Source organism: Trachypithecus francoisi, unplaced genomic scaffold (assembly GCF_009764315.1).
Source record: "Trachypithecus francoisi isolate TF-2019V2 unplaced genomic scaffold, Tfra_2.0 Lachesis_group10, whole genome shotgun sequence".
NCBI classification, from domain to species: Eukaryota; Metazoa; Chordata; class Mammalia; order Primates; family Cercopithecidae; genus Trachypithecus; species Trachypithecus francoisi.
In genome coordinates this window covers 40,837,203-40,845,727 of record NW_022681455.1, presented here as the reverse complement: position 1 = coordinate 40,845,727, position 8,525 = coordinate 40,837,203, and the positions used below count along the sequence as shown (strand labels likewise).

The 8,525-nt window shown below is 47.4% G+C and overlaps 1 long non-coding RNA gene across 1 annotated transcript; it reads right to left on the bottom strand.

Annotated features, from left to right (window-relative positions):
- Window positions 1-1,534: 1,534 nt before the first annotated feature.
- On the bottom strand, window positions 1,535-8,115 carry LOC117088688. Its single transcript, XR_004439278.1, has 3 exons — window positions 8,051-8,115; window positions 7,685-7,791; window positions 1,535-3,039 (listed from the first exon to the last, which is right to left on the bottom strand). It is a non-coding gene; the product is annotated as an uncharacterized LOC117088688 (long non-coding RNA).
- Window positions 8,116-8,525: the final 410 nt, after the last annotated feature.

The window sequence follows — 8,525 nt, the reverse complement described above, 5'->3', positions numbered from 1 at the left end:
GTTAAATTAAAAACAAAAGACTCTTTGCATCTAGCTAGGAGTAAGATGTCTACATGACTGGAGTACCATGTGGTAGAGGCAGCAGCACAATGTTGTGGGTAGGGCTCAGCTTGGCCCAAAGAAATCCAGAAAGGCTTCAGAGAGGAGACAACATGTGGCTAGGGTCTTGAAGGGTGAAGAATTTGCCAAGCAGAGATAGAGGGTGAGAAGGAAGAATGGGAACCCCGAAGTACATGTGTAAATGCATGACATTATGAAAAGGCCTGGACTGTGTGTGTGGAGGGCAGGAAGAGGGTGTGGAGGGACCAGTCTTAGGAGGGGGGAGCGGAGCACCTAAGGCAGAAGTTCTCCATCTCAGCTGCACATTAGAATCACTTGGGTAGCTTTTGACAAAATACCAGTGCTCGGGCTCCCCTCCAAACCAACAAAATAAGATTCTCTGGACTGGGGCTGGGTGTCCATACTTTTAAAAAGCTCCCATATGATTCTAATGGGCAACCAGGGCTGGGCATCACTGATCCAGAGGTAGGTCAGGGACAGGCTGTGAAGAGTCTTGTTTGTCCTGCTGAAATTGCAGTGGAACACTGTAGAAACATGCCCTTCCTTCTCCCTCACTAGTTTCAGACTCCTTAAAAGGAAGCCCTGTAGGATCAGATGCAGGGAGAAAAGAGTTGCCAAAATGTTTGTCATTACCTTTTCCTTCACTTATTGTTCCTTCTCTGAATGGGAAGTCTCCCTTCTCCCTTAGCTGTAGTACTCTAGGGTCTGGAGAACAGCTGTGCTGACAGCTGGCAGGAAATTTTCCAGCCTCGGGAGGCTCCTGAGACAGAGCAGGGCAGATGCCCACCTCCATTCCCAGTTAACTACCAGGTATAGAGAGGCCTATCGGCTCCTGGGCCTCACTAGGTGTACAAGCAACTTCCTCTTTCACGCAGACCATCCCGCCTCACTCCCCAGATCCCCTCAGATGTGCTGATGGTAGAGAGCATCTCTGCAAGACTTTGACCAATACTACTTACTCTGGATTTGGTCCTTTACCCACCAGATAGTTACAGGTTCTCCCGTTTGTGGTGCCCTACTCATTAGACTCTGCCATCGCAGGACCACATCCCCTTTCTCCTTCTCCCACAGGGTCTTGGAGCTGTTTGCCTCCTCTCACTACTCTGAACATGTTCCCAGAATGTAGACTCATTTTACTACCAGCCTGCAGTGAATTTGCTGCAGGAACAGTTGTAGAGTGCATTCTAAAGTCAAAGAGAAGCTTTGTTTGCATTTACTGTCAAGTGTGGCAAACAGCAGCTGCTCAACATCCTGAGGCCTCCTCTGAAATTCTGTCCTTGGCCCATCTCATTAGGGCTGCAGGGCAGATGTGAGGCTTTAGTTCTGAGGAACTTGCACTGTTTCTGCCCTTTTGCGTTGCACTTTTCTCAGTTTGGATTTCCAGTCATTGAATGGTCTTTGTTCCTGAATTCATTTATTCACTCATTCATTCAGCAAATACACTGTTTACCTACGATGTGTCTGCCCATTGCTTCGAGCTGGGCATGCAAAAGTGAGTGGCGCCTCTACTCAAGGACTTACAGTCTAGAAGAAGCTATGATGGAGTAAAACCAGCAAAGGAGAGAGTGTGGTGAGTTCAGTTCTAAACTGAATTAGCTGTGTGACCAGTATAGGTTATCTAACCTCTTGAGCGAAGGTCAAACTCAATGGAAACTAGGCCAGTGGTTTTTCAAACTGGGTTCTTTGTAGCCTCTGCAGCCACTGTAGGGAACAAGAGACTGTACTGTGAGTGGGCCCTGTTCCCCTACTCCCTCTTCAATGATGGCAAGTTCTCTTGTATCTATTTCATATACTGGAGTTCTGTGAAAGATCTTGTGATGGTTAATTTTGTTGATCATGTTGGCTGTGCCGTGGTACCCAGATATTCAGTCAAACATTATTCTGGATGTTTCTGTGAAGAGATTTTATGGATAAGATTAACATTTAAATTGGTGGACTTTGAGTAAAGCCAGTTGCCCTCCTAATGTGAGTGGGACTCATCCAATAAGTTGAAGGCCTTAATAGAACAAACACTGACCTTTTCCAAGCAAGAAGGAATTCAGCCAGCAGATGGCCTTCAGACTGACTACAGACAGCATTGCCACTTCCCTGGGTCTCCAGCTTGACAGCCTACACTGCAGATCTGAACTTGCCAGCCTCCACAACTGCATGAGCCAGTTCCTTGCAATAAATCTCTCTCTTTAGATATATACATCCTATTGGTTCTGCTTTTCTGGAGAACCCCAATTTCATCAGACAAAGATTCACCTACTAAACAGAACTTTACAAACTACCAGGCTAGAAGATCCTGAGGTTCTTTCCAGTTCCACTAGTTTTTTAATGCTAAGTGTTCTTGTCCTGCCTTTAGCCCACTGCCTTGCCTCAAACTCTGGCTTCTCCCGTACTCCCTCTAGCCTTTTATTACACTCTAACCTTTGGATGCAGCCTCCTTCCTGGTTCCAGTTGTCAGCCTGGTTTGGGTCTTGGTTGCCTGGGTGCTGGCTTAATAACAGGTGCAATTTTAACGTGTCTACTGATTTACTGTTTTCAAAGTGTGTTGCAGACATTATCTCATTTAAGCTTCACAATACCCATTTTATATCCAAGGTTGTTGAGGTTAGAATGGCTTAAAAATGACTTGTCCAGGGCCATACAATTAGTAAATGGCAGACCCAAGAGTTGAATGTCTTTGAACTCAAAATCCTTGATGTTTCCCTCTGTCCCATATTGTCAGATCATTTAATCTGTTGCATGGAAGACCCCTAGCCATTTAGTATCTGTCCAGCATAAGGGAGCTGGAGACCCCACCACCAGGAGGAGAGTAACTTGGTCCCTGATTTCCAGGACAAGCAGGTGAAAGGACCCTTGTAATCATGAAAGGTGACCTCAGATGAATTGCAGCAGCTGCTAATCAAGCAGACGCCCTCAGAGTTGGCTGGGCTTCCGGGCTCTGGCTGGCAGAGTGTCCAAGATTCATGGCAATGTGGAGACTTTATGAGCCTGTGATAAAACAGTAATAATCGGCTGTGAGGTTGACACGAGATTATGGAGCCACACGGTTGAATTGAGTTACTGCACTTTCCTGGGGCTGTTCACGTGACCAAAGGCAGTGTTGCCCTAGCGAGGTATCTCTGGATATAGGGCTTAGGATGGAATCTCACCAAGACTTCTTTCCTGGGATGGGGCCTGGGGAGTGGGTGGAGGATTTGAGGTGCTTCTGCCTCTGAGTCATACCTTCAGGGGCAGTGTTGTTGCTGTGTGTGGGGGTATGTATTAGTCCATTCTCATGCTACTATGAAGAAATGCCTGAGACTGGGTGATTTATTAAAAAAAAAAAAAAAGAGGTTTAATCGACTCATGGTTCCACATGGCTGTGAAGGCCTCAGGAAACTTATAATCATTGCAGAAGGCACCTCTTCACAGGGTGGCAAGAGAGAGAATGAGTGCCAGCAGGGGAAATGCCAGATGCTTATAAAATCATCAGATCTTGTGAAACTCACCATCATGAGAACAACATGATTCAATTATCTCCCACCTGGTCCCTCACATGAAACAGGAGTTGTGTTTTTCCATTGGCCCAAGGACTAACTCTTTGAGGGCCAAAAGCATGTTTTCTCCACTAGATGGGAGGCTGCCCTGAGGCAGAGACAGTGCCTTCCCCACTTGGGGAATTTTCAGGAGGAGGATCCACTTTTTGATCACACCATGTCCCTTGGTCCTGCCCTGGACCAAACGCTTTGTGAACTACAGCCTGAGAGTGGAGCGAAGTGAGACAAGGGTCCTCGCAGGCCTGGGGCCTGGAAGTCCAGCCATGGCAAATGGGTCTCTGTGTGCTTTCTCTCCTTGCGTTGATGTTGCCCACAAGTCTATGGACCTAATGTGTTAAGGGTACGGCTCAGGGGACCCCCAACCTCCCTGACCCCTCTTGACCTTGGGCGACCAGTTCTAAGGCCTACATCCCTGCCTAGTTTCTTTCTCCTGGTTTTATGTGGCCCTGTCTAGCATTCAATACATTTTATTTTTTCTTTGAGATGAGTCTTGCCCTGTCACCCAGGCTGGAGTACAGTGCCGCAATCTTGGCTTACTGCAACCTCTGCCTCCCGAGTAGCTGGAATTACAGGCGCCCGCCGCCATGCCCGGCTAATTTTTGTATTTTTAGTAGAGACAGGGTTTCACCATGTTGGCCAGGCTGGTCTCAAACTCCTGACCTCAGGTGATCTGCCTGCCTCAGTCTCCCAAAATGCTGGGACTACAGGGGTGAACCACCACACCCGGCCATTCAATACATTTTTAGGGAAGTCTTCTATCCCACCCAGTGACTGGGTATGCAAACTCTGGCCAACCCTGTCCATCTGCCCCATCTTCTCCCCAACCCTAGATGGGTCCTACCTCCCTCTGTCCTGTTCACCCACAGGGTATTTGCCTCATGTGGGCAACTCCCAAATGCTGCCTGAAAATCACTTAATATTACAGTTGTTTTCACTCACCTGCCCTATCCTTGTTAGCCACTGATACCAAATCTGTTTGAATAAAGGGCAGCCATCTGACATGGTAGAGATTGAGAGAGAGAAAGAGAGAGAGAGCGCATTGATGTGGTGGCACTGAAAAAGCACCTCCCAGATTTCTGCTTGTGGGGAGCACAATGGCCTCCCACCTCCAACCGAGTGCTCTGAAGTCTCTCACTGCTGCCCTGCTCCCAGCCAGTGCCTGTGCATGGCAGAGCTGCTAAAACAGGCCCACCCCCAAGACTCAGGACCCCTCTGATGGGCCACTTTGGCTGGAGAATTCTGACAGCCTCAAGGAGCTATCTCATCACTGGTTCTGCAATGTAAACTGCTCCCATGCAAGTTTCCTTCTCTCTTTCCTTCACCCTGGGGTCAGACCTACATCTGGGTCTCATAGCTCTCCCAGCCACCCCCAGCTTTTTCCCTTATGGGTGTTGCCCCTCCTAATTTTTGTGCACATTTAGTCTTATCCAGGAGTCTGCTTCTTGGAGGACCCAGACTAACACTTCTGCCTTTGGAGCCAGGCAGACCCAGTTTCAAATTGTGACTTCTGAGAGCTGTAGTTTCTGCATCTGTAAATCAGAGCAAATAATCTCTACCCACCCCCACTGGGCAGATGGGAGGATTACACATGTGGGTTGAAGTGGCTCACTGATACTTTTCACTCCTAAGCTTGTTTTGTACTCACTGCCTTGCCTGAGCTGATTCCACCTGCCCCTGATTTGGGTTGGCCCTAGTGACCTGCCCAGACCTGGCTCCTCCCGCCACTTGAGTTGTTACTGCCACCAGTCTCAGCCTACTCTCCTTAGGGCTGGAGCCTGTGGAATCTCAGCCAAGCAGGTCAGGAAGACAGTGGGCTCCTCCAGGGCCTGAGCTCTTTAAGCGCCTGGGGTCCCACTCAGGATGACAGCTCATCAGCTTCCTGCTGCTTAAGCAGAAGCAGCACATTTGCCCACATTACTGCCCCACCCCATCCCACTAATGGGTGTTTTAGACGAATTTTTCCACTTGAAGTCTTTTTTTTAATCCTAAAAAGGGAAATTACTTGCTTAATTTAATTTGTTTAATATTCCTGCTAAAAAATGAGTTTCAATTAAGAGACCCAGAAAAATCGTAATATTCATTTAACAGTGGAATGGAATTTGAGTTCCACAAATGCATTTTTTTCTCTTTTCTGTTTTTTTTTTTTTTATAACACAAATCCAGCTAAGTAAATTACTGATCTTTATTGGATGCTTTAATTACATGTTGTTAATGGAAATATTACTGAAATTAAACTCAAATGTGTTAACCAAGGAAAATGCTTTATGTGTTACTAAAATAACCAAATTTCAAGACTTTGTCGATATGGTCAATTGAAAAAGCACCTGGGAAATTAGCCTCTTAATTGTGATACAGCAAAAGACTTTCTACTTAGGGCTGTTCTCTTAGAGCCTTGTGGTGGACAGACACTACTCTCATGAGACAGGGGCTTCATGTAGGTGGGTCAACTCTGCACATACATGAGTGCAGACCCTGCACAGAGACCCAGACTGTCAGGATGAATTAACTCTGCAAATGTCTCAACAAGCCCTTGACACATAAAGGCACAAACACAACTGAAACACATACACTATGCAAAGTCAGCCAACTCCGGGGATACCCTATGAAAATTAAGAACCTCTCCATGCATTTATCCATGAAAACTTCCTGCATTTCCTCTCCTTGAACACACATTGATATACCGCATTAGAAGATCCGGCTTTGATGAAACAGGCTAGGCACTCTTAGGAGTTTCTCTGGTGTTCCAGAATGCCCACTTGCCAAGGGATTGGTGGTACTGGGGTGGTGGGGTGTATTCCATAGCTTTTTCTACTCTCCCTGGTAGCCTTTTCATGAGGTACTTCATAGAGTTCAGTTGTTTGAGGAAAAATGATTTTACTCCAGGATAACACAGTCTTGTGGGATGAGCTAGCACTACATATAGAGTCTCATGTTTTAAACCAGCTTGACTCACTTGACATGAGCTTGTGTCTTTCTGTCATACTAAGGCTGATCAGCTCATTCTTCACCTTGTCCCTAGGAGTCTTTCTGTCTTTTCAAACTGGGCTTTAGCTACCACTTCAAAATTTCTAATGAAAACTACCCTCCACGAGGAGGCCTGGGCTGGCTGTTTCGGGGGATGCTTGTAGGATGAGGTTTTCAAGCCAGCAGGCCTGGACTGGAATTTTTGCACTCCTACTTACTGTCAGCATGACCCTGGGCAGGTTGTCAACCTCTCTGGACCTCAGTTTTCTTAGCTTCTTGATGGGGATAATTAAAACTCTCCATTTCTCATAGTTCTCTCCTCCAGCTCTTTAACCTTCTCAGTGCTCTCGCTCCCTAAAAATATCCTTTTGTTGACCCAAAGCTCTTCCATCTTCCTTTCCTTCTCCTCTTTCTCTTAAAAGCTTAGCCTAGGTCAGTCCTGGTGGCTCATTCCTGTAATCCTACCACCTTGGGAGGCTGAGGTAGGAGGATGGCTTGAGTCCAGGAGTTTGAGACCAGCCTGGACAACATAGTGAGACCCTGTCTCTACGAAACATTAAAACATTAGCAGGGCATGGTGGCACATGCCTGTAGTTCCTGCTACTTGGGAGGCTGAGGCTGGAGGATCACTTGATCCTGGCAGGTCAAAGTTGCAGTGAGCCATGATTGTGCCACTGTACTCTAGCCTGGGCAACAGAGCAAGACACAAGTCTCAAAAAAAAAAGAAAAAAAGAAAAAAAAAAAAAGAAAAGAAAAGAAAAAAAACCCATAATCTGTTTTCCTATAACCATGTCTTCACTTCCCAGTCAGCTCTTACATCAGTAAGTGTCCTAGTGACAAGCAACAGAACCTACTCTAGCTAATATAAGCAGAAATATAATTAATAAAAAGGTTTCAGGAATATTCCAGAAACTCTTCCAAGAGAAGCCTTGGGGTCTGTACAGGGGCACTGGTGCCCCAAGTCTCCTACACTGGAGGCCCTACTAACCTTGACTACTGACTGCAGAGCTGTGACTGGCACTGCTGACGATTGATTCCGGATGCCAAAGAGCCTGGAATTGCTCACCCCAAAGCTGGCAGCTCCCTATCACCCTAATTAGGAAACAGATTCCCCCCAGCACCTGTCTGCTTACCTTGCTCTCCTGCAAATCCACACTTCTCACTGGTAGGGCTGATTGGTGGAGCCCAGGTCACATGCCTGCCCCAGCTGCAAGGAAGGCTGGGAAAGAGAGGATTTTTCCTTGGGGAAGAGAGACTCATAAACAAGAAATTTACCAGGCCCAGGAAGGGCATTCAGGGATGCTGGCAGTTGTGACAAGCATTTGCTGCATGACCCACCCACTACCCATGGGTCTTGAGTCCCCCTCCATGGCTCCATTGAAGTGCTCTAGGGGGACCACCATGTTAGGCATCTCCTCTTTGTCCCTCCATGTCCACTCCCCACCCTCTTCCGCCCTGCTCTCTGCTCCCAGAGGTTGACCTGGGGATCTTGCATTTACCTGCTGTCTCACTAGCCTTGTGGCTTCCTTGTGGGTAAGGCCCATAGGGAGCCTCTACTGGAGACTGGAAGGAGGAGAGAGAGAGAGAGATCAGGGAATTGATCTCCACAACTCCCTACTTTTGGGGTATTGCTCTGCTGGAAGCTCATCTTCATTAGCTTCACAAGCCCTGACAGCCCCCTGCATTCAGCCCTCCCTGGCCCTGGCTTTGGTGTTCTCCTCTCTTCTTGGTGCTCTGGTCCAGGGTAGCAGCTGCCCATGCTGTCCTTCTGTGACCTCTCCCATTGCCCTGCACTCTCCTTGGGGCCTTCCTGCACCAGGCCATGCTGTTATCAAGATTCCCTTTACTCAACTCTCTGGAAATTTCCCAAGTTAAGAGCCCTATCTCTTTCCTGCCAGGACCCTAATAAGACAGCCACAGTGACCTCCACTCTGCCAAAGTCAGTGGACACTTTTCAGTCCCGATCGTCCTCTG